At 33.9% G+C, this 27,935-nt stretch overlaps 2 long non-coding RNA genes across 3 annotated transcripts; one reads left to right on the top strand and one right to left on the bottom strand.

Annotated features, from left to right (window-relative positions):
* Positions 1 to 7,464: 7,464 nt before the first annotated feature.
* On the top strand, positions 7,465 to 8,720 carry LOC131612788 (uncharacterized). The gene is made up of 3 exons (XR_009287481.1): positions 7,465 to 7,578; positions 7,692 to 7,847; positions 7,961 to 8,720. It is a non-coding gene; the product is annotated as an uncharacterized LOC131612788 (long non-coding RNA).
* A 1,729-nt stretch (positions 8,721 to 10,449) lies between these two features.
* LOC131610521 (uncharacterized) lies at positions 10,450 to 20,046 on the bottom strand. Of its 2 annotated transcripts, XR_009286523.1 has the most exons (7): positions 19,944 to 20,046; positions 19,315 to 19,410; positions 18,990 to 19,237; positions 12,548 to 18,689; positions 11,667 to 11,873; positions 11,454 to 11,551; positions 10,450 to 11,371 (listed from the first exon to the last, which is right to left on the bottom strand). It is a non-coding gene; the product is annotated as an uncharacterized LOC131610521 (long non-coding RNA). The 2 variants fall into 2 exon arrangements; XR_009286522.1 differs by having other exon boundaries at positions 18,990 to 19,410.
* Positions 20,047 to 27,935: the final 7,889 nt, after the last annotated feature.

A 27,935-nucleotide genomic window follows, 5' to 3' on the forward strand; every position in this document is an offset into this window, starting at 1 on the left:
CCCATTAAATCAAATCCAAGCAATATAAATCCTCCTGTCTTCTAACCCTAAACTTAAGCCTACATCTTCAAATCTCGCCGCTACTATTTTTGTATTCTGAATCCCTATCTTTCATCGTCTCTCCATGCTTCTTCTTCACCTCATTTGTATTTTTATCTAACTTGCGGTTTCTCTGTGATATTTCATCTCATGGTGTTAATGGTTTTTCTTTGTGATTCAGGGTTAGTGTTTGTTTGAGGTTAAGATTTGTATATGTGTTTTGGCTTTATTAGTGCAGTAGTGGTTCGATTTCTTTCTTGATGATGGAAAAGTCTATTGTTTTCGTAAAGCTAGTTAGTTAATTGTAATGTTTTTCAATCTCATTGATATATTTTCTCTAAGGATTTTATTTGTTCACTAACATGTGCTTATAACTTTTATGAATGTTGTTTCACTAACACGTGCTTCTAACTTGTATGAATGTAAATTATGTTTTTTTTTTGTGTTGAGTTTTTCACTAACTTTGGCTTATTTTTTGAAAATTTCTTTGGCCACCTCCCTATGGGGGTCACCCCCAGCTGTAGCAACCTGCCCTAAAAATTAAAGACAGATTCAGGGTAAGTTATTATAATCAGGTCGAGGGAAGGTGTTAGGCACCCTCAACCCTTTCCTATTGGCTTTGAATCTAAGGGTCAAGTTTATGGCAAAAATATTAAGGTTTAATAGCTAAAGAAGTGGATAGGGTGAAACTTGAGATTTGAACTGAATGGAGGTTTTGAGGAAGGGGACTCGCCTTGGTTATCCAAGTGCCTACGTATTTCCTTAGGGAGAATCAGAGTCAACGTAGTTCGGGCACAGGGTTGTACGCCTTAGAATTGAATTTGATTATGGAGGTGTTTGAAGTTGTTTTGAAGTTGTTTTAAAATGCGAAGTTCGAAGGTATTTTGAATTACCTTATCGTAGTTGTGAACATCGTAGTGTTTGGAAGGATGTAAATCCGTAGTATCGTGGTTTAGTGTTTTAGATGTGGTTTTGGGCGTACAACCCTGCTTTAATATGGCACTGTTAGATGCGGTGATCAATAGTTTTGATCAGTATAACTAACAGATTAATGGGCATTGCTGGTTACTCAGATCGATAGATTGATCGTCGCGGGCAGCAAATTGAATGTGTTTTAGATTTTGTATATTTTTTATCTCTTTATTTTTATCTCTCGTCTAATGTGACTAATAGCTTTAGTCGGGTCGAGGAGAGAATTAGTAAAGAATTGTTTAAATTTTATATTTTCATCTCTCGTCTAATGCGACTAATAGATTTAGTCGGGTCGAGAAGAGAATTAAAAAGGTTAATGTTTTGTCAGATGCAATGGGACTGGACAAACCCTAATATGTACACCTCTATAGGGTTTTTGTGATTTTATAATTAAATTAATTAATTTAATCAATTAAGTCGGATAATCGAAATAATCGAATAAATAATTCTAAACCCCTAATTATAACTCTAATTCTAATTTAATTGTATTATTAATTTAAATTAACAATCAAACTATATACATAAAAATATATTAGTTTAACTACACCATTAAATAAATAAAACAAAATTAATTAGGAAAACCTGGGGCCAGATCCTGTGCATTGCATCCCAGATAGTCCATGGTGGACCTGCATTTCCTGAGTCATTGGATTGTTCCCCTTGTAAATCCAGTGGCGGCAGCATGAGGACCTATGGTACGTGCGCGTGGGGCTGTACGCATGAGATTCTTTAGAATGTTAGGAATAAAAATTAGAAGGCAGAGGAGGCAGAGGTGGGAATCGAACCCCTCCCACTACGTTTGAAAGCTCCTTAGGCGCATCCCTTTTTCCACCAAGGCATTTTCCGTTTGCTGTTAGTAATGCTATTCACAAACAATATATACAAAAAAAAGTAAAGAAATTAAATGATAAAAAAATGCAGAATGATGGCTCCCCCACGGATCTTCTTCTTCCTCCGTTTTTTCTGCAGAATGTGAAAACCTTTAGCCACGCTTTTTTCACGTAGCCACAGACCCTGCAAGAATCCAAACTAACAAACATGCTTGATAAATTATAAAGGAGACGATGGCTTAACTCGAAATCATCCCCCGAGTGCGGTAGTACCATTAATTCAGTCTAATTTTGCCTCTATACAAAACCCCTAATTGAAGAACACGAAGCCCTAGCAATGGCATATCTTAAAACCTGTGATTATACCCAAATTAAACCACCCTAAATCATTCAGAGCACCAAACAAAACCTAAATATGCAATTGTAACTCGATTACAGTGACTGCATCAATGTCATCGAAAAACATAAAAGGGGTGTAAATCGTGGATGCTACGTTGTGTCTTCAGGAGGTGTTGATGAATGTCAAGGACCTGGAATCATTCAGATAAAACCGAGCTGGTGTTTTAGACATCTAGAGGGGCTTGAATTGTCTTCGAACCTCTTCTGCCATGGCCGTGGATTTCACGTTTTTGGAGCCCTCGAATTCCCTTTGCAGCGGCAAAAAAAAACTCCCTCTGTACCCAGGATATGTTATGATTATATATTGGGATCAAGTAGGTCAGAATCTTGAAATTTAATTTTATGAATCAAAGATTTGGTTCCTTTGAAGGAGTATAGAAAACTTCCAATTTGGTCTTCAGTCACCATAGAATCATGCCACACGGTTTCTTCTTGCCTTCCCCAAAATCTGCTCTTTGAGATTTAATCCAATCATTTAATATTTTATGTATTTTATTCAACATTTAAATGATTAAGAAAAATCAAATAAATATATAAAATAATAATGATAAAATAGCATGGTGGGTTTAAAGGCCTCTCTTGGTGTCATGGGCCTCTTTTAATTACTTGTTTTAAGAGACCAAAATTCTGATTTACACCTAATGTGCAATAATAACCCAAGTAAAATCAAGCCTATAATTATATACTTAAACCAAATACTCTTATTATTAACAGTTCTATGGTAATGATATTTACACAATTATATTAATAATCCAACCTAATCCCTTCAGTTAAATAATAACCAAATTAATTAATAATTCCACAATAAGCTGAACCATTAATAATCCGATTATAGATTTAATAATAATAATATAAAAATAAAATGATAAAACCTTTGGAACGGGATAAATGGGCCTAATGTCTTGGGTCCAAAATACCTGTTAATCACGCCATTGCTTTAACTCAACCTGATTTATAAGAGAGCGGGTTTGACAATAGAAATGTCAGACCCCATGACTCTTAATTTTGAACCTTGCTGGATTAGCGGGCGTAGATTTGATCGGGCAAATTTTGGGTGCAACACCAGCGAAAATTCCAAAATACCCCTGCTTCGGAAGTTCATTTTCGAAAGCGTCTTTTTTTGAAAAAATTGACTTATTTCGGAAGTTCATTTCCGAAAACATTATTTCGGAAGTTCACTTCCGAAATACTGCGATTTCTGCAGATTTATCAAAATACTCCCCCTCCCCCAATCATTTACCCTAAATCAAAACAAAAAGTGGCAAAGGCGAAAATTTGTACAAACAGAATTCCAAAGCTGCATCAAGGCTCCAATCACACTGCTAAACAACATTCAAAAGCCCTCAATCCTAACACTTTGTAAGTTTTGAAATTTTTAGATCTAGTTTTGTGATGCATGTTATTTAGGGTTTTAATTGCATAAATGATATATGGTTAGGTTGTTAGTAGTATTTAGGTTGTTTAGAAGCATTTTGATTTGGTTTGAAGTTTGGTTTAGGGGTATGTCATGGAAGTTGCAGAAAACTCCATCGCAGGGGTGTTTCGGAAGTTCATTTCCGAAAACACCTCCATCCCAGTTTTCGGAAATGAACTTCCGAAATGTATCAGAAGTTCAAATTTTTTTGTTTTTTATTTTGTCTATGCATATTAATCGTTTTCAATTGTTTACAGGAACATGTCAGGCAACCAGCCAGCACGCAGGACTGCGTCTTCTAAAGAGGGCGCTAAGGGAAGAAAGGGTTCTTCAAAGAAGGAGGTGAAAGAGGTGAAGGAGGTGAAGGAGGTGAAGGAGGTGAAGGAGAAGAAGAAGCTTTTGACTGGTTCTGCTTCTCGTCCCCTGGGGGTCCATGGCTCGGACGTGCAGGCTCAGCCTTCAGGCGTGATCAACGCTGATGGTTCTGATACTGAGTGGGATGAGGATTTGTATAATTATCTTCATTCGGAGGAGTTCGCTCGTCGGGAAGAATAACGTGTTTTTATTTTGTTTGATGTGTATTTTGTAACACTCGTCTGGCAGAATAACATGTTTTTGTTTTGTTTGACGTGTTTTGTTTTGTTTTGTTCTGATTTCGGATTGTATCGCACAGTGTTTTTGTATTGGATTTATCATGTTAGTTTTTGGAAGTGGTAACCGGGGTCGGAACATATGACGGAGGAGGTGGATGTTCGGAGGAAGAAGAACCAGAGGTACGTCCACCGCGAGACAAAGGAGCCAATCAATGTAAGCTATAGTTTATCATTATCATCTGGGGACGTCATTTCTAAAAAATCAAGATTAAAAATAATAAGATTTTTCCCAATTTTTTGTAATGACGTCCCCTGATGATAATGATAAACTATAGCTTACATTAAAAATTAATTTTAGGATATTAATTAATTCACATATCATAAATTTGATATAATTTATGAATAATGAATAATAATTATATATTTGGATATAATTTATGAGTTATGAATAATAGTTATTATATATTTCTATCCTAATTCATATTTTAAAATTTAAAATAATTTTAATTAAAAAATTTAGAATAATTTCACTTATAAAATAAGTTATAATTTTTTATTTATATATTTATAATAATTGTTATATATTTATAAAAAAAATTAAAAAATGAGTGTTTTAATTTATATATTTATATAATAATTATAATAATTATTATATATTTATAAAATTTATTATATATTATATATTTATATAATAATTATAAAAATTAAAGAAATGAGTGTTTTAATTTATAATAATTATTATATATTTATATATTTATATATTTATATAGAGGAGGGCTCAAATTACACCAATATATTACACTTATAATTACACTCATTTATAACCTTTGATATTATTTTAATTCACTGATTAGAAACAACAAGTTAGTGATTCGTGATTCTTACTTAAAATAGTTTTTTCTACTTTTGGTAATATATAATTTTTATCTTATCAAATCATAATTAATTCTTATAAAATTAAATAAATCTCGCCAACTTTTTCTAACACATAAATAAATTTTATTTTTATAAAAAATACGTGCATAAATAATGAACAATTAATTAAAGTAAATAATAAAATTGTTTCAATTTTAAATAGAATAAAAACTAATGCTCAAAATGTGCATAAATAATGAATAATTAGCACATAAATGTTACAATTATATATTTTTTTCACAATAAAATACAATTATATATTATATATTTATATATTTCACTTACAAAATTAATAATTATGATTATATATTTATATATTTCTATTCTGATTCATAATTAAAATAATTTTAATAAAATAATTTTTAACTTTAAAATTGTTTAGGAAATTTTGATTCACCTTAATTTTATTGATTTACCTTCATTTTATTGATTCACTTTCATTTTATACCTATTAATTGTATTGATTCACCTTGATTTTAATTTTTTAATAATTATTAAATTATTTCGGAAGTGTATATCCGAAACATTCCAAGACCAATTTGGTCTTGGAATATTTTGGATATGCATCTCCGAAAACACCTCCCTCTCCCAAAAGGGGTGTTTTCGGAAATGCATCTCCGAAAACTCAAAAAAGGGGTGTTTTCGGAAATGCATCTCCGAAAACACTTTTTTTTCGTGTTTTCGGAAGTGCATTTCCGAAAACACCTTTTTTTTTCAATAAAAGTACGTTTTCGGAAATGTATTTCCAAAATAAGGGGTATTTTGGTAATTTCGCCAGAGGTGGGTAAGAAGGTTAGGAGGTGGGTAAAGAAATTTTCTTTTTTTTTACTCTTATATGTAAGTGTTAGTAACAGGTATTTTTTTTGTTTCGACATCAATGAAAATAACCATGTGTGTTTGTATCTCTAAGTTACCATTGGAGCTGCATAGGTCCATATTTCTCAGAAGACTAGGTTCCATTCTAGGAATTGTATAGATTGACATATCTTAATATAAGAAAATCCATTGTTCTTGAAATACCTGTTTTACCCTTCTTTGCAAATTTTCCTGACACGTGGATAGTGTCTTCTACTTCCTTCCAATTCTACACTTTTTGTTTCCTTCTTTTTCACTTTTTGTTTCCTTCTTTTCCTACTTTCCAAAACAACTTTTCATTTGCATGTATATACTTTCTGCAAATAAATTTTTCTTTTCTTCTTTTTTCTCGAGAACACAAATGCAGCACCCATCCTTTCCCATCATATCACTACCTATCACACCTACTTTGCTTGCATTGTTGGTTTTTCTTGAAAATACAACTATCTCTACTTCATCTTCCCCTCTCTCTTCATTTCTCCTCCACCACCGAATAATCTTCCTTGCTTCCTTGAGCTTCTGTACTCATATTTCTTTTTCTCTCTTACGAAACTTTTCTCGAAACTTCTTCTGATTCTTCGTTCTTTCTCTTTTACTCATATTTGTTCATTTTCGTTATTGAGTTTCGAAATGCTTCGATTTGATTTAGTATTTGTTGTTTCAGGTTTGGTGATGTTGGCTCACGCAGAAGGGGGAAGAATCGTCGGCGGTGGTGAGATTTATGGGTTTGGTTGACATCAGTGTTTGTTTTCTTTGTTATTATTAATCATACTTTACAGTATTTTTCTTCCTCGCAAACTTAATCATCTTTGTTACAAGGTTTGTGATGTCAAATGTGTACTTCTGTTGTCATTTTGTGTTTATATTAATTGGTATTTCATTTGTGCAGATTGTAGGGTTCCTTCCTCTTTCACTTTTTACCAACCAGGTGTTCGATAAAATTCCGCATTGAATGTGGAGAAACTCCTCCTAATTCTTCGTTCTTTCTCTTTTACTCATGTTTGTTCATTTTCGTTATTGAGTATAATATATGCATGGTGATCATGTGATTTTTAATGTTGAATATATATTTGATTTTAGCTTCCAACTCACTATTGCAAGTGATACCATTTGAGTAAATTGTTTATGCTCAAAAGCTCCTGTCAGTTTTCTTTATTGCAATTTGATTTATTTCAGAAACAAAATGGTGACTTAATGGTCATTGATGTTTGATGTGTTCCATCAGATTTTCATGCCAGATATAGCGCACAAGAGTTAGTGTTACGATATTGGGCAGCAAAAGAGAAAGAACGATATAAACAACTCTTTCGGAAAAGGTAGTGTTACGATCTTGGACAGTGTCGTTGGACCAATAAGGTTAATATTTTTTTTATTCTTATGTAGTTTTTAATTATATTATGTCAAATTACTGTCAAGATCGACATGTTAGTGTCGTATCGATGTTTGTGTTGCAGTGATTGGAACGGAAGAAAACACAGACATTTTTACATGTTCCTAAGGTCTCAAGGGTTTGTATCATCCTGTGATACACCAAATCACTACACTGATGCAGATGCTCAAGGTAACTATTTTCGCCTTTTTCAATTTTCGGTATTTATTGCAAAGAAATCCAATGACAGAGAGTGCTGCATTTGATGTAAATATGGTGTTGCATGCAAATTCCATCACCCCAAGGATATCCAGATTCAGTCCTCTGATGAATTGAGTCGTACCACTGAGCATACACAAACAAATTCTTCTGTGTTTGACGGGGCAATAGGATATGCACATCCAACTCATCCCCTTATTTCTCCATTGTCTCCTAATAGCAAAGGGCTTCCCCTCAGACAGGTATTTTTTCCCTTAATTTTCTTGGTGTTTATCGTCTCTTGCATAATAGCTAAAACACATAAAATCAACATTGCCTAAGCATTGATTTCCACTGTATAAATCACTACTAACAGGGGAAGTGGATTGTCCATTCTAAATGAAAACTACTGGAAGGTAAATATTGATGGTTCTTTTTCTTGAAGTGGAAATACTAATTTTTGTTTAATTGGTTAATGCTTAATTTCTGTTAGTATATAAATCAGTTGCAAGTTCGGTGTCAATTGCCGCTACAATCACCCAGACATAAATGGTATGTATGGCATTTAATAATTTTTCATGTTTCTTAAACAATCATTTCACATGTTTTTACTTCGGTGCAGCAATTAATCCAGCTATGTCGGCATTGGCCCCATCTGTTTTGACATCTTCACCTGCTGCTAATCTTAACATTGGACTTATTAATCTAGCTTTTTATTATGTAGCATGACTTTATATTCAACTTAATGGATTTGAATCATGTTATGTGAGACTTTTGTTGCATTGCTTTGTTTGGCAGAGTATTAGTTGCAGTATGATTTAGCAAGTATGATACATCAACCTCTATGGATACCCGTGTAATGTGGGAGCTCGGGCTGAAACATGTTGCTTTGATAACAGTTCAATGGTTCGTGAAGCAATGAAAAGGATTTCCGATCCAACCGAGGAGATTATTACTACATGCCATGAGTCGGACAATAACTCGAGAAATCGAAGACACTGAATACGAAATGGTTAAAAGACAAATCGAAGATCTTGATGGAACTGTCATGACATAAGCAAAATTTTCTTGATGTTTCTGTTACTATTCTAAGTTGGGTGTTTTTATCCTTTATGTTATTTAATAGACTTAATAGATATAGATATTTATATGCTTTGATGTTTAAATGCTTTGTTTTTACGGTGAAGTGGTGTGGAGTTAGAACACAACATTCTATTACTCTTTTTGTTGATGAATATACATCTTTTTCTTATATCCAATTTATAAGATATATTTACTTACTGTTATTAAGAATACTCAGTAGTTTATGTTAGCACTTGCTTTTAACTATGTGAAGAGAAGAATGGATTTGCAGCGGGTTTATGGACTTTAATATGAATAGAATTAACACAGTAGTGAATGGAAAGCCGGTTGAAGGTTTGGATCTTTATAGGTGGTTATAGAGGTTGAAAGGAAACGAATGGCCGGTAGTGTGGAAGTGGGAGTGTTGAGGTGGTTGAATGGAGGTTCACAGTTACATGAATACTTGAAGATGGTGATAGTGTTAAAAGTGGTGGTCTGGTTTGTAGAAGACGGTGGAGATGAAATTTGAAAGATGATGGTAGGAAATTGGTTTAGAAAAAGAAGAACATTACTGCACTTGTACGTTCTTTTTATGAGATATCATGGAAATGTTGAAATAGATCTTTGCAATTTTCTTTTCATTCTATCTTTTTGTTTCTTTTCAAATCTTTTTGATTGAATAATGGAAAGAGAGTATTTCATGAATGCTATTGGTATTTCATTTACTTGGAGGGAATGAAATTCATGTGTTGTGTAAGTCATTAGTGGGATATCTAATGTACAAGACAATTTGTAATTGTATCACTAAAATACAATATCTAAAGACAATTTGTAAGCCATAATTTTTATATTTCACTTTCATATAAAAATAATTTTTCAATTTTTTTACTTAAGATTATATGTATCTGAAAAACTCGGTCCAACCCACACTAGAACCCGTGCGGACGCACGGGTACCAGACACTTTTCTATACATTCAATTATTATTTTTTAACGGGTACCAGACATATTTCTATACGTTCAATTATTATTTTTTAATGGGTACCAAATATTTTTCTATTAAAAAATATACATCTGAAACAAATGCGCGTCCCGTACTAGAACCCGTGCGGACGCACGGGTTTGTTACTAGTATTTATTATTAACTAACTCTGAAATTTGGAACTAACTCATTAGGAACTACTTTGGAACTCTCTTAATTTTAAACTTCAATTTAGTTTATGGTTATGGTTATGCATGATTATTTGTTGGGTAGTATATGAATATTTAATTGTGAAATAATTTATGGTTTTGTAGAGTTTTGCAAGATTATGATACTACAATAACTCCTTTTTGAGTTTTGGAGAGGTATGTTACTATATTTAATTCAGTAGATTTATATTGCTAAAGAAATTTGTTTCATCAAACTATTTTTGATTATCTAAAATTTTCTAATATCAGTATTTTTTTTGTTGTAGGATCTTGTTATGTATGATTATTAGACTAAAGGAAATTATTTTGTCTCCTTCAATTCCATTAAATATCAACATAGAAATTGAAGAGAAAAAAAGAATTGAAGATAGGAATTAAAGATTAATTGCCTCAGTTGGAGGATTGGAGGAAGCATCAGTGTAACACAAACAAATATGGACATTTAGACAAGTTTAAATAGTTGAAATTGAACCATGAAAAAAAATTGTAATTGTCCAATTTAAATAACAAAAAGAACAAGACAAATTTCTTTTTAATCAAAAACTGAGTAAATTAATTCAAATTCAAAAATTTAGAATGTATATAAAAAAATGAATTAAAGTTGGATCATAATTTGAACTGGCCCTGTAAGTCTATATTTGTAAAAGAAATTTAAAAAAATAGTTGGATTTTAAATTTGGCTTAAAGATGATATGGCCCAATTTTATTAATAACCGAATAAAGCCAAAATAGCTAACCAAACCGAAATAAACCGGACCAGAATTGATTCAATTCTGGATAGTCTTATATCTATATGGATAATCTTATATGTATACTCCATTATGAAATGTTTATTTGCATCTATGATTGAGGTTGTATAGTATACACTCGGATAAACTCAATTCCATAAATGACTAGTTCTATTATTCACTTCAAGTGTATTTTTTAAAATATATTTCTAAATTAATTTTTAAAAAAATAAAAATTATTTGTCTTAGAAGTTTGTTATGATATTTTTGACATTTTTTTGGATGACATGATATTTTATGAATCTTTGGTTCCGACCACCAACTATGATATTTTATGAATCTTTGGTTCCGACCACCAACTTTTGGACTCCGCAGCCTTGCCGGGTAGATACGGTAAAACACTGGGGGTGGATTTGATAAGCCGGGTAGATACGGTAAAACACTGGGGGTGGATTTGATAAGGTCAATTTGGAAAACATTTGAAAACTCGAGTAATATAAGTAATCATGGACTGCTATCGCCTAGAGAAATTTAAAAATAGCAAAGTCGTTCACACGGTAGCGAACTTGCAATAAACTATATCATTTACAATGAGAAATATTGTATTTTTTATTATAATCGGCAGTGTGCAAGTAGCCTAAAATGATTAGTTTAGAGAAATAGACTATTTTGGATTATCATCGAGACTAAAATGATTAGTTAACAAGAAAGGCCGAATCTATGGACAGCCGAGACTGATTCAAAATGTTTTGCAATCTCTGGTGCGCATCCTATGAAAGACCGCTTCCAGAAATTATACCTTAGATTCTGGCAATGACAAGAAAGCACAGATTATGTTAAGCTACTCACAAGAGAAGTATTAAACAAGCAAACCAATTAAAAAGAATACCTTGATCAGCTCAATGAAAGTAATAGGCCCCAGGGATGAGGTTGATTTATAATAAGGCGTTCTAGCAAGAATCTTGTAATTTGTACTTGGATATTTTCCTGTCATGCCCAGAAATCAGGTGTTATTATTAATACAATTGGCTCATGCCAGATGATATTTGAGACATTGGATATAGAAGTTTATTGCAAGATCAAAAATTTATGTGAACCAGACCTGGTTTGATTCTGCAAACAAGTAAAGGATGTCGAAGGAAAAGTAGCGTGTGCATATATTGGGATAACGCAGTTGGTTAGCAACAGCATTTAGGAAAAGATAGTGCCCTTAATTATCCGAAGCAGCACCGACAGAAAATATAGCCAGCCCATATGTAGTTTGTGGTGATTATGTATGGGGAGCTCGAGCCTTGAGCTGCTTGATTGCCTGTAAATTAATAGCTCAAAACATTATACATTGAAAAAAAAAAAACATCTTACGGAATGTTCAGATCATTATTACTACGTTTATGCCAACAAAAAAACTCCATGTTACGGAATGATCAGATTATGACTAAGTTTCAACAACAACATCAACAACCAAGCCTTATCCCACTAGGTGGAGTCGGCTACATGGATCATTTTTCGCCATAATATTCTATCCAAGACCATGCGTCTATTTAAATCATTAATCTCGAGATCTTTCTTAATAACTTCTCTTATAGTCTTTCTAGGCCTTTCCAGGTTTGATTCTCTCTGTCTAATCTACTCTCCTTACCAGAGAATCTACCGGTCTTCTCTCTACATGCACAAATCACCTAAGTCTATTTTCCACCATCTTTTCTACAACGGGTAATAACGCAATACTCTCTATTATTGTCATTTATAATCTTATCATTATGACTAAATTTTTGTACAAAAAAAAAACAGTAAGAGAAGAGACTCTTGCATTATCATTATAAGATGCACATAACAAGACAATAAATAGCACTATATTGTGTTTCATAGTCAACATGCTTTGAACAATAAGTTAATTCTGAAACTCCAATTCAAAAGTTCAATCTCAGCAGAGAACATGCAATCATTGACTGGTTGCATATATAAGTATTAAATTTACAGTACCTGCATTCCAATATGCAGTACAAGGGAGTTGATCAATGACATGTCGTAACGAGTGCTGGCAAAGGCAGCTTCATTTGGTGAGAGTAGCAGCTTCTCTTTTAATTCAGATAAAAGTGGAGAAGGTTGTTCCCTTATCTGCAGAAAGTTTGAATGAATAATTATAATATAGAAATAAACTTTAAACTGACGGTTATTTGCAATTGTGCAGCCTTGTCTATAAGAAAAAATATAGATAGCAGTAAGGGAATAAAGAAATAAGTCGGGGGAAATATTCACAAAGTTGCATATTACAGGATCAATTGGTTGAATATTCACAAAGTTGATTATCTTGTGTGAATCTAGAAAATAGTTGATATCTTTGAATCGATTGATGATCTGATTTCGCATCAGGATCAATTGGAAGCTATCTTAGATGGCTTACCTGATGAATTCAATGCCCCTAGCCTCTATCATTCAATATCGCTCATATATGTGTCCTATTATTGAAGCAGAACCCATGTTTTTCTCTCATGAGGCAAAACTGGAACGAGCGGAGAAATCTACTCTTACTGAACCTTTATCCATAGATGTTGCACAAGCCTCAAACTCTGCTCTCAATTCCTAATACTGCTTATAATTTTGTGTTACCTTTTGATCCTCGATCTCATTTCACTGGAGTTGATGCCTTCAAAGGTGGTAGAGGCTTTAACCGTGGCAGAAAAGGCAGGTTTGGAGGTCATTTCAAGGTTCAGTTCAGTATCCAATTTGCTATAAAACAAGGCATGAAGCTAGTGTGTGCTACCATAGGCATTCTACATTGATGCCTATTCCTAGTCAAAATCAATGGAATTTCCCAGCTCAGACTTAGTGGCCTAATCCTAATCCAAACCAATGGCAAAGACCTTCATTACATAATTGGAATCAATGGACAAAGGTTCAGTAATCCCCTCATCCCAACCAATGGCTCTCACCTGCTGCACGTGGACCTCCGCCGGGTTTTTCACATCGGCCATCTGCTCAGCCACAAACTTATATTACAGGTACAGGTAGTGAGGCAGGCAAGGCAGTAGCTTCACCAGCACAGGCCAAAATTGGTACCCTGACTCAGGTGCTACCCACCATGTGACAAACAATGCTGATCACCTATTAGAAAGTCTTTCTCTACCTAGCATAGATCATGTTCTCCTTGGCAATGGTCAAGGTTTGCCTATCTTATCTGTTGGATCTACTCAGTTTAACTCTCCATACTGTTGGAAACCCAAACAAATTAAATAGAGAAATGAACAAGGGAAGAGCAAATATAAGCAGAATCCTGTTTATCAATGATGAAATTGGGAAAATACAGTGAAATTGGGAAAATACAGAGAGGGAAATGATCCCTGTTACTGACACAGAGCTCAGCTCCTATGGAAAGCTAGAGCTTTCCATCCATAACAAACAAATGGATTCTCAAGGATAATCCTCTCAACCTCTCCTCACTCCCTTACGTAACGGAATGGCTACACAATTCTTGATTCCCTCTCCTCACTCCAATCTAACAGAATCATTCCCTATTTCCCCTTTTGCCCCTTCTAGAACAGATCCTCCAAATCTCGGGCCCATGGTGTCTGTGATAAATGATCGCCTCATCATTATTCTCCTTTGCCACGTGGTCTCTATCAACACCCCCTTCTGAAACATCAATCTTGTTCCCAAGATTGAACGATGGAAATTGATTTCTCATGAGACTCACTTATTCCCAAGTAGCCTCCTCTGCGGCTTTTCCTTGCCATTGCACCAACCATTGTTGGACTTCTTCACCATGTTCCTCTGTCATACGTTCTGCCAAGACCCTCTCAGGCTAAAGCGAACCCACAGCCTCTCCTTCTAAGTGATCTGGTAATGGCTCATCATCTTGATAATCTCCTATTGCCTTTTTCAACAATGAGACATGGAAAACATGTACCTTTGAACCTCCTGGAAGCCTTAATTTGTAAGCCACTGCCCCCAACTCTTTCAATGATAGGATATAGTCCATAATATCTAGCTGCAAGCTTGGGATGGATGCAAGTAACCACAGATTATTGCCGATGAGCTCTTAACTTGACAAAAAGTCATTCACCTATTTCAAATGATTTCTCCTTCCTGTGAACATCAGCTTGGGATTGCATACGATTCTGAGCCTTTACTAACTGAACCTTCAGCTGTCTTAGAGCTTCATCGCAATCCTGCAACTCTCATTGAACGGCTTCTACTCAAGTCTCTCCTAATCCCCAGTGCACCAGTAGTAATGGAGGTTTCCTCCCATACACAACTTCAAAAGGGGTTTGCTGAGTTGCAGAGTGGTATGTGGTGTTAAACCAATACTCTGCCCAAGGAATCCATGTCACCCAATCTTTAGGTTGATCTGCTGCAAAGCATCGTAAATATGTTTCGAGACATCGGTTTACAACCTCAGGTTTGCAATTTCTCTTGTTGAATATTAGACAGTCTCTGTTCCACTGCTTTATTCTTACCCACTTTCTTCTTTCTCAATATGCTTTGCAATGCCTCCTCAGATTCACTACTTCCCAAGCCTTGCAGCGTAACCCACTTACAATTGCTCCAAAAACTCATCGTTTGATTGGTCCAATTTACAATAGTATCACCGTCTTCAACCATTCAATTCCCAATACCATATCCGGTCCTCCAAGTTCGAACAAATGAGGGGAACAATTCACTTCGAAATCTCCCAATGCTACTTCAATTTCTTTGCATAGTCCCTTCGTACTAGTTTGAAAACCATCTCCCAATCTAATCTTCATACTCAGATTTGTTGTCCACCTCTCAGCCCATTCTAAACACTAATTTTTGGTCAATGAAATTACGTGTGGCTCCACTACCTACCAAGATCAACACGGGTACTTCATGGATTCTCCCTTGGAGCATCATAGTTTGTGGTTTAGTTTTAGCTTGAGCATTGAGATTCATGATGCTAATCTCCCCCTTGATTTCTCCTTCCGCTTCGACGACCTCCACCGCCAAAATCTCCATCTTCTACTATTAACACCCTCAATTACTTATCAGAACATTGAAGCATGGGATGAAAAGGCCCACCACATTTGAAACAAAGGTCTTTTTGTTTTCTTTCAAGCAATTCTGGGTATGTGAGGTGAGAAAACCCTCTATCCCTTGCTCCACTTCTTTTATCATCATTCTGGGCTGCTTTATCACGTTTTAGCCCAATACCCCTTTTATCACCTACGGTAGGCCCACGCCCAGGTCCTCTTTTAACCATAACCTAATCTGAGTTTCCGGTTTGCCCCGACCCATTACCACCTGACCCACTACTTCCAGCTTTGAACCCGTACCCACTGGATCTTGACCCACGTGAATACCCGGATCCAGCGTCACCTTTGACCTCCCTTTCCACAGTTCTGGCAACTTACAGAAGCTTAGCACGCGACATGCCTCCTAATACAGCCAAACTCCGTACCTTATCCCTAATTTCTCCTTTCAATCCATGAAGAAAGTACCCCTGAAACTTTTTGTCAGGTAGTCTCGGGATTTGTGCAGTCAAATACTCAACCAGAAATATATTCTTCCATTGTACCTTTTTGATGCAAATCTGTGAGCTGTTCATAAACATCGCCTTCATTGTTTCCCCCTGTAGCGCTCAAGCAAGGCATCTTTCAAACCTGCCCGTGTCAGAGATCTATCTTCATCCACAATCGAGTTGTAGAAGTGGATTATAGAACCATCCATACACTGCTGAGCCAAACTGACTTTGATCTCTGGTGGTGTGTCATGTACTCTGAAATATACCTCCGCTCGCGATATCCACCCCGCAGGATCGTTACCATCAAACGACGGTAGCTCCACCTTACGAACCAAGTGAAGAAACTCAGTTAACGCACACTTTGTGACGGGTTCTTCTTAGCACCAGACCTTCCTGATCCGGTCACCTCCCCCATCGTCTCTAGCGACTTACAGAATACCGCTCCCTCCTTCGGGATCTGAACATTGGGTTCGCTTACATGAAGCGATCTTTCCAAATATTTCTCTAGCCTCGCCATAAGTGCAGCCAGCATATCTTTGACGGCGTTTTCCAGAGTTGTAAGTGAAGAATGAACGTCAGCTAGCACATTCTCCAGCGATTCAACCTTAGCTTCCATGGATTGTATTGCTGCGGTGTATTGTCTCTTTGGTGGCATTCACTTATTCCTCAAAAATCCGGTAGGTCGGACCAATTTGTTGGAAACCCATATTAGTGATATAGGTTTATATATATAGCTTTCTATTCTTTTGTATTTGCTAAGTAATCCTACTGTGACTCACGGTCACCGAGCTGTCATAATGTGAGTCACATGAGCTGTCACAGTCACCTACTCTAGCTTCTATATATATGACCTATTGTACCTCATTCATTCCAAGGGAATATGATAATATAATTTCTCCTCTCTTTACTATTTTAACATGGTATCAAAGCACTCTTCACTATGGGTTACTTCTTCAGCCAGCCCTCAGGCATCAACCTTTGTCACTTCTGGGATTCTGTGATGCTGACTGGATAGCAGACCCTGATAATAGAAGGTCAACTTCCGGGGCTTGTGTCTTCTTAGGCCCAAATCTGATTTCTTGGTGGTCAAAGAAGTAGCAACTGGTTGCTAGATCTAGTGCAGAAGCAGAGTAAAGGACCATGGCTCAACTGGCTGCAGAACTGTTGTGGATTCAGTCTCTTCTCACTTAACTACATTGTCAGTTTCAAACTCCTAGAATCTTGTGTGACAATCTCAGCACGGTTACTTTGACCCATAACCCTGTTCTTCACAACAGAACAAAACATGTGGAGCTTGACATCTTTTTTGTTGGGGAAAAAGTCCTCAACAGCAGCCTCAGTGTGGCACATGTGCCTGCCCAGGATCAGTGGGATGATGTTCTAACAAAGCCTTTATTTGCAGCAAAGTTTCTCCCTCGCAGGGACAAACTCAGAGTTTTCAACAAAAGAGATTTGGTTACAGCACCCTCTGTTTCTAAGGGGGGGTATTAGTGATATAGGTTTATATATATAGGTTTATATTCTTTTTTATTTGCTAAGTTGTCCTACTGTGACTCACAGTCACTGAGCTGTCATACTGTGAGTCACATGAGCTGTCACAATCACTTACTCTAGCTTCTATATATATGACCTATTGTACCTCATTCATTCCAAGTGAATATGATAATATAATTTCTCCTCTCTTTACTATTTTAACAACCCAAACAAATTAATAGAGAAATGAACAAGGGAAGAGAAAATATAAGCAGAATCGTGTTTATCAATGATGAAATTGGAAAAATACAGAGAGGGAAATGATACCTGTTACTGACACAGAGCTCAGCTCCTATGGAAAGCTAGAGCTTTCCATCCATAACAAACAAATGGATTCTCAAGGATAATCCTATCAATCTCTCCTCACTCCCTTATGTAACGGAATGACCACACAATTCCCGATTCTCTCTCCTCACTCCAATCTAACAGAATCATTCCACATTTCCCCTTTTGCCACTTCTAGAATAGACCCTCCAAATCTTGCCTCATCATTATTCTCCTTTGCCACGTGGTCTCTATCACATACAGAGCACACACTACACTCACACTTAAGAACTTGTTGCTTGTCCCTGCCACTACTAAAAACTTGATTTCATTCTGACAAGTGCCTTGTCAAATCTCAGGCTTCCTTTGAAGTTGTTCTTCAAGGACCAGTTGGCTTGTACTCTTTTGGATCTCTTCAAGCTACTCCTACTGCAACCATCAACACTCTCACTGGGCTTTCTTCAAAAAATAGTGTTTCTCTCCTAGGGCCCTCTCTATATACTATGTAGCATAATAGATTAGGATACCCTCATTATGAGGTTCTTAAACACATGTTGATGTTAAGCAATTTAACAATGTTAATGTACCACATTAGTCTGCTTTGGATTTCTGTACTCCTTGTTGTTGGAGCAACGTTCACAAGTTAACTAGTAACTTACCATGTTCTATTTATGATAAACCTTTTGATCTCTTATTTGCTGATGTATGGGGCCCTGCCCCAATGGTTTCCACTACAAGTTTCAAATATTTGCTAACATGTGTTGATGCTTTTACCAAGTATACTTGGGTGTTTCCTCCTAAGTTGAAATCTGATGTGATGCTCACTTTCACACACTCACTACAGTAGAACTGCAATTTAATTCTAAAGTAAAATCAGTGCAAACTAGAAGTAAGATCATATTAAGACGTAGGAAATTTCAGAATAAAACAAGCAGGTTTAGAACAACCAACTAAGGCAACTGTATTGATGTGTGGCTACATGTTAATTTAACACTAAATAGCTTGTCATCACCAAAAGAGTTAAAATATAGCTATAATTGTCTGGCTCATACTATTAACTGCACTGACCTACCTCAAATACATTCAAGCAGTAGTTATAACAAAATGATAAAAATACAAACAAAAAGGGGGGAACGGTTTTATTTTTACCTCTACGTGACCTAATGTAGCTTGTGCAGAACAATGGTTACTAATAACATGGGAAGCATGAGTTGTCCCATCTACATCTGTATTGATCAGAGGATATCCTAGCAAGAGCCTGTTTTATGAAAGCAACTAAGTATTTCGGAATGTGTGCTCCGCAAATGGGAAATTTGCAAAATATGATTGCAATACTGGGACCACTCAATAAGACGATCCACAAATTGCTCCAGTGCCAAACTTTCGAACATAAACATCTGTAGGATATGAAGGCACGATCAAGCAAATATCAAATGGACCTTAAAAGAAATCCACTCTTCAAAAAAACACAAACTTTAGAATCTGCAGGCTTGCGCAATGCATCAAGAACATATCAAAGACTGCTATCCCAGAGAGAGGTGGGTCACAAGATGATGCTCAGTCACAGAACCTGATACATTAAAAAAACATGGTAATTGTCATAAAATAATATGTAACCATATAGTTCCAAATTTGAGCACAATGAAATGTTAGCTTAAGTAACTAGTATGCACACTCAAAAACATCAATTTGAAGTTTCATAAATGTACACCAGAATGATGAAGAGTTTGTGAAATCTTCTAAGTATATACCCGGAAAACAAACAAATTTTTTTTTATATAATTATGGTACAAAAAAATAAATTATATGATATGATTCACAAGTAGACAAGCAGACGCGACCTCAGTGAAACATCTTAAATTAGCTTGACTTGTAGGAAAAATTCAAATTCAAATGCAGCTCCATTGTGAAACCAATCTTGAGCTCAAATTCATTCAGTAATTCTAGCTCAGCCATCAAGTATAATTTGTTGTTTACCCATGTTTTCCATATAATATGCAACTTACTACCCCAGATATAATGTTGTCTAGTGGAAACCAAGTATAGTTGATAAATAATATTGAATTGAATCCCATCATTTACAGTACCAAAAGAAAAACTTACCAAAGATAAGTCCGGCAATTTTGAGTTGCAGTTCTGGATACCTTGGGTAAAACTTATATTCCTCGAACAAGTTTAAAATCATGCATTCGAAAATCAAATTGTCTCTGTTAAAATAGACAAACATTGATGGGATATTAATATTTAGACATAGATCGCATAATAGTTTTTCAGATCAGCCACATAAGAACTGAGAGAACACATAATCATTCCTCACATATTTTCGTCAAGTATAAGTTCTTGCAAAGTGCAAACTTTCCTTTAAACATTACTAGATATAAATAACCTAAGTTGTAGCCATGAGATGACAGGATAATAGTTGTCATTGAGAAAAGTTTCAAATGAGGGACAAGATAATATATGCCATAACCTCTGACCTTGAAAAATGAAAACTGGCATTTCTCTTACCTATGGCAATTAAAAGGTTTAAGGCTATTGCAGATTTGATACAAATGTGTCTAATCTCGAAAAAAGAAATCACAAATAAGCTCTTGGCAGATGTCTACAATGCTGCCTACATCATCATTTTGAGAATCCATAGCTACTCGCTGGACCAGATTGGGATTTACTCCTTCTATTCTATAATGAGTGATACATTTGAAATAATTAAGTGTCCCAAAATAAATGACCAATTTCAATTTTCAATTAATTTTTTTTCTATTTTAACCTCTAACTAGTAACAAACACGTGCGTTCGCACGGGTTCCCGTTAATATTCAATATTTTGATCAGTAACTTCATGTTCATGTTAATATTAAATATTTTAATCAGTAACTTCAGATTTCCGTTAATATTCAATATTGTGATCAGTAACTTCATGTTTCCGTTAATATTCAATATTGTGATAAGTAACTTCATGTTCCCGTTAATATTCAATATTTTCATCAGTAACTTCAGGTTCCCGTTAATATTCAATATTGTGATCAGTAACTTCATGTTCCCGTTAATATGGACTATTTTGATCAATAACTTCATGTTCCCGTTAATATTCAATATTTTATTCAGTAACTCCCGGTTCCTGTTAATATTCAATATTGTGATTAGTAACTTCATGTTCCCGTTAATATTCAATATTTTAATCAATTAACTTCAGGTTCCCGTTAATATTCAATATAGTGATCAATAACTTCACGTTCCCGTTAATATTCACTATTTTAATCAGTAACTTGAGGTTCTCGTTAATATTCAATATTGTGATAAGTAACTTCATGTTCCCGTTAATATTAAATATTTTGATCAGTAATTTCATATTCCTGTTAATAGTCAATACTTTAATCCGTAACTTCGGGTTTCCGTTAATATTCAATATTGTGTGATTAGGTTCATGTCCTCGTTAATATTTAGTTATTTGATCAGTAATTTCATGTTCTTGTTAATATTCAATATTTTAATAGTTGATTAATTTCCATATTTAAATATTTGAATTAATAATTTCATTTTTCCATTTTATATAATTTTCATATTAAAATAAAATAAAATTGATCAAAAATATATTAGAAAAGAGACAACATATAAATTCACTTTTTTCACCCATCTTCATAGAAAACCATTATTTTAACTTAAATAAATTAAAATTGGTTCACAACAAACAATTTAAACTATCATTAGATGTCTTTTATTTTTGATGAGTTTTTTAAATGCAAATGATAAATACTCTATGAATAGAGTAATATAAAAATTAAAGTAGTGTTTTAATAGAATATGTTTAATAATTATGTATGATAATTGTCCATTTTATCATACGTCTTCACACGTGTTTCATTATTTTTCTCCCACCATAGTTGATGGAATGAATTTATCATAGTTAGACCCATAGTTGATGAAATGAATTTATCATATATAAATCAACTAAATAATATATTGAAGTAATTTTGCTACGTATTTTTTTGGTTTATCACCACCAATTTAAAACGGTTCGGGGGTCAGTTCTGACATCAAGTTTTGCTACATATTTATATGAAAACAAATAAGTAAAGGTTGTAGCATAATATTTAATAAAGTTCATGAAAAAGAATCACAATACTTTTGTTTTTAACACATGAGTTATTATTATATTCATTTTAACTTGTTTAAATTAACTCTTTCTATTAAAAATTGGTGGTCATTTCCATTTTTTTTATTGATACCATCAAAACAACAACACGCATCTATAATTACTTTCAAACTATAAAGGGGAAACTAAATAATGCATCAATCAAAGAAGAATAATTTTAACTTTTTTATTGCAAATAAATATACTTATTAAAGAAAGTAAAATGAAATATGAAAATGAGAAAGAAAGAAAAATTATTCATAATAAAGTGATTGGAATAAATCAAGAGAAAAAATATTTTGAAGTGTGTAGGAGAAATTTGAAGTTTATAAAGAAAAATAGTGCTATAAGAAAGTGTGTAGTGGAAGTTTGAATTTTAAATTTTAAAATTTAAATTTGAAATAAAAAGATGTCAGATTTCATTAAATGGTCTCCAGAATTTGTGTCGGGAAAAAACCAAATATTAAAACATTAATATTAAATCACATGTATTAAATAATAGAAAAAATAAAAAAGTGTATTTGGTAAAATAACCAAAAGGTAGTATAGAAACAAAATCCATTATTGAAAGAAAAAGAATGAGAATTGATAAAGGCATTCACGTGAGCAGGGCAAATTGGAAATTTTCAAAGCATTCAATTTTCTTATATGATAGATTAATTAAACTTTCACAATTTTCAATACATGATTAGGGGTACTATGGTAAAAATATTATTCTCTCTCTTACTTTTCTACACTTTTCTTAATATATGAGAAATGGTGGGTTGAGTCACTCATTGCGGGACGGAGGGAGTATGTGCCAAAGGTTGACTTTGTGCAAGGAGTTGAGCTAGAACCGAAGCTGATTGGAAGTTGTGGATGAAAAATTGGCCATGATTCGCGAGGAACTGAGGAGTCAACAAGAGATCGAAAAGAGAAATCGGAAAATAGTGAGATTTCGGCGAAGATTTGGGTTTGAAAAATGGATTCCGTTAGCCTTTTTATTTTATTTTATTTCAGGAATCGTTTAAGGCACTCTAAGAGCATCTCTAGGGGTGCAATCAGATCGGTTTGGACCGGTTTTTGGTCAAAAAAGGTCCGAACCAATGATATTTCCATCAGTTTGGTTTGGTTCGGTTTTCAACATCTTTCAAAATGGAAACGAACCAAACTAATATGTTTGGTTTGGTTTGGTTTGGTTTGATAACCGGTTTACAATGTTTATTTTTCAAAATATTATATTCATTAGTATATTCTCCATTATCATATTTTTTGGTGTAGTTTACGCTATTATTTTTTAAAATAATATATTTTAAGTTATTTATTACATGCTATATTTTTTCAAACAAATTACAAGTTGCTCTTATTCCATACGGAATAGTGACATGATTTCTATTGCATCATGAAATAAGTTCACTATCAAATATAAAAGTAACACTTAACATCAGAAAGTTGGAAATGGATTTCAAAGCTTAACATATAGAATATAACAAAACACACATCCATTAACATGTTTCACACCTCAAACATGCATCAAAACTATTTTGTAACAAGACTTGAATGAATTTTGTTGAAGAAGAAGAAAAAAAAGATACAAAAAGATATGAAAATTAACAAAGAGAACTTAAATACGAAGAAGACAACCATAACATATCAGAATGACGGTAGTGAAAGGAACAATGATTGTGGGCAGCAAGAGCAGCAATTATGTGAAAGTATATTTTTTTTGACTTATGGTTTCTACTTTCTATGCTTTAGAGTTTGGTTATAGATGCGTGTTTTGGTTAAAGGAAGGAAGTGTAAGCAAAGATGGATAATGGTTGGACCGATAAAAAAATTCGAGCTTAATGATGGATAGAATAAAATATTTAGAGCGTCATTATTTCCATTAGTTCGGTTCATCAATTTGGCGGTTCCTAAAAACTAAAACCGAGAACTGAACCAAACCACATCGGTTTTTATTAGTTTGGTTTGGTTTTGTTTTTAAACCAAACCAATAATAATCAATTTTATTTCGGTTTGGTTTGTTTTGGATTGTCGCTTTAATTGAATTTTTTGATCCGCTTATACCCCTAAGCATCTCCAATGGAGGTTGTTTAATGTACACTAGGATTCATAAGTTCCAGAGCCTAACATTTTTACTATTGGAGTAGATACACGTGGCGTTCCCGTTGCTTAAACATTTGTGTAAGTTACATCTTGAAGCAATCCAAAAGGTAGATTGTTTAACATTAAATAATATTAATCTTGATAATTGGTGGGGTCAAACATAAATTTATTGGACCACATATAGATTGCTTATTCAAATTACCATTGGAGTGAAATTGGTTTAAATTGCTTAGATGTTGCTTAAATACAATGTGGCAATGGGTCCCACAAATAATAGCTCAAGCAACCAAAAGTAAGTTCTCCCATTGGAGATGCTCTAATGATCTAATGACGGGAGGATTCTATATTTCACCTCAAAATTATATTTGGCACTTTTTTTGACACTCGGGATTTTGCCGACAGTTTTGTAGGGTTATGTTTTCACCGACAATTTTATGTGGTCTAAAATAAATCCAAGATACTATAAATAGGGAATATGTTATAGAGAAACATATAAAAAATGTCTCTTCCTCAATTTCTAATTAAGACAGAAGTGTATTTTATTCACGGACCTAGCCATGTGTGCTCTATAGTACCATTCAAAGTCATAAGAGCATCAAAGTCATTCTTACACAAAACCTCTTCTTCATTACTCAGATGGTTATTTTCTTGAGCCCCTTATTTTCCTTTGCTCTTTTTATGATTCACTTGTGTCCATGTTGTTCATGTTAAAGCTTCTATCCGATTTATAGGTGTAATAAACTCTTGAGGGACTATATTCTCCTTCATCGGTTTCCATTGTTTTATGATATCATTCTTCTCTTTCGTGCACTGGTGGACCACTAGGGATAGGAATAGGCCAGGGCGGCCTACAGGGGCATATAGCCTAGCCTATTTAAGGTCAGGCTAGGTCAGGCTTATTTAATAAAAAGGCCAGACTTAGACTTTTTTAAAAGCCTATTTAATTAAATAGGTCAGGCTTAGGCTATTAAAAAAACCTATGAAGCCTTATAGACCTGCCTATATTTATATATATATATATATATATATATATATATATATATATATATATATATATATATATATATATATATATATATATATATATATATAAGAATAGTCTAAATAGGTTGGCATATATATGCATATATATTAGAAAAAAGGCTAAATAGGTTGGCCTATATATGCATATATATTTAAAAAATGATAAATAGGTTGGCCTATATATGCATATATAGACCGACCTATGAGGCTTCTTAAGTAATATGGATTAATTGAAAACCTTAATGAAAAACAGGCTTTTAAGTAGGCTTTCAAGGTAGGGCAGACCAGGCTTTTAAAAAGGTCAGGCCAGGCTGGAAAAAAAAAGAGCCTATAGTAGGCCAGACTCAGGCCTTGTATGTTTATCGTAGGCCAGACTCCGGCCTTCTAAAGTCTAGTCTAGCCTAGCCTATTTCCACCCCTATGGCCCACCTTTCTGACAAATCTCAAAATATTTGGATTTCCATTCAAACTCAACAGGTTGAGCAAATTTCTTCTCTTTATTATCCTTGATCGAGATGAATTTCTTTTGTTTCTTCGTGATATCAATCTCCACAAGAATTCAGGCAAATGAGATCCTTAGTTTATTAGCAGTACATTCATATGTAAAAATATGCTTTCCTATTACGCTTTCAATCTCCCATAAGTTTGAAGCAATCCACAAGTGAAGAGGCAAATATGGAAGTTTAACCCACACTAGTATTGTCCTTATCTTGTCTCTCTTGAAGTTGAAATATGGGCTCCAATTCTTCAATATCATCGGCATGTTATGGATTGAGGACGGTCCCCGCATTAGCAATAATTCCTTGTCTTTACTCTACTTAAATTTCATCAGGAAGTACCCTTCATCATGGTAGAATAATTCCCGTAATTGAGCGAAATCTCAAAACCTGATCATGAATTTTTTTACTGCATTCATGCTCAAATCCTTACCCAAAACATACATAATTATTATATATTCTTAAAATTGCATTTCCGATACCACGTCCTCATCATCGATTTCCACTTCAATCTCACCATCTATGATCTTTGGTGCTTTGTACTCAATTGATAACCCATTCATTGGAAGCCTGTTACTACTTATCATATCAACCCATAATTTCTTTGTTTTATCTTCTTCTATGTGATCGCCTTTAATCCCCTTCTTCATCAATTAGTGTTTTTGAAATCCCCTCAATAAATATCTCGTCAGCAATCTCCTCCACACCAGAAATCAGTCTACGTTCCTCCCTACTATGAATTGCCCTACCTACAGCAACCTGAGGCTGACCCGCCGGCGATGATACCTTGCTATTTGGTCTCCCCAGTCCACGACCCATCCGTACGAACTCTCACAACAAAATTAAACTAAACCCTAGAAACAACCAAAACTCCATACCTCCAAAGTATTGTAACCCTAAGGTTAGGAGTTTAAGCCATTGAAAGTGAGAATTTTAGCCGCAATTCCAACAACCTGCTCACCGGAGGTGTAACCACCACTATCAGAAATCGCCAGAGCGCAGCACCGTTTCTTTTTTATCAAAGTAATTTTGTTTGTTAGATTGTTTAGTTCATCAGTTAAATTGATTATGTTTATTTCATGATCAGAAAAAATACAAAAATTAAAAAACATATCATTTTGTTTTTATTAGGTTAATTTAAACAACTTAGTTATTAAGATTTTTGATTAGCTTTAACTATTTAATTTAGTTTACTTAATTATTTAGTTATTAGGTCATTTAATTCAAAAATACAAAAATCACAAAAAATAAAAATGTTTTTCTTTTCACGTACTAAAATCAAATCCAACTCATCAAATTATTTTCTTTTGTCCTTGTGCACCTATATTAATACAAAACCAAGATCCTTTTTTTCAAAAGGATTAATCTAAGTCATTTTGACGTGAAATGAATTAGCGCTTAGCCTCCATCGTGGGAGCAACAAGACAAAGTTTAAGCGCAAGAACATGACTTGATATTATTTCATAAAATCAATCAACTAACAAAAATTAAATTACAGTACTTTGATTTTCTCATTGCACTATGAGAATGAATACGTAGGTACGTGGTTTTGAGACACTAACGAGCTCCCTAATCTAAAACTAAGCTCACTAATCTAAAACTAATTTTTCCCTCTTTTACACTCTAGTGAATACTTCATTTGAAATAGATTAAGACACAATCATTCTCTTAAGCAAACAACTACACTCTAGCTATTAGGAAGTTTGTGTTGAGTACAAGGAATATGGGGGTGCCTAACACATTTCTCTTGCATAACCGACTCTCGAACCTTAAATTGGTTGTGATGACCATGTTTTGTCCTTTTTAACAATTTTATCGACGTTTTTCTTAAAATAAAAACCTTTGGTGGCGACTCTGTTATATTTCGAGTATACAATGCACTCGGATATTTTTTTTGCAGCGCAACACATATTTATTTAAAAATGAAAAGAAATTATATTTTCATATAACATGAATTACTTAAACTAATTTTAAAAAAAAAAACAAATTAATTTTTATAAGAGTAAACTCATGTGTTATACAATTTTTTCTTTCGTAGTATATATATATATATATATATATATATATATATATATATATATATATATATATATATATATATATATATATATATATATAATTGATTATTCATGTGAGAGAAAATAATATTTTGTTAATATATATAAAATTGAATTAAAAATTAACTATTTTAAATAAATCAGCGTCTGTGGTTAATTGACTGTCATTTCAATTAAATTTTATATAAATCACATAATCAGGTTTAATTTATGACATTAAAGTAAATAAATATATATTTTAATTATTTGTTATAGGTATTATTTAAACAGTAAATCATTAGATATATTTAAAAAATACG

The sequence above is a fragment of the Vicia villosa genome, linkage group LG6, assembly GCF_029867415.1.
Source record: "Vicia villosa cultivar HV-30 ecotype Madison, WI linkage group LG6, Vvil1.0, whole genome shotgun sequence".
Classification (NCBI taxonomy): Eukaryota; Viridiplantae; Streptophyta; class Magnoliopsida; order Fabales; family Fabaceae; genus Vicia; species Vicia villosa.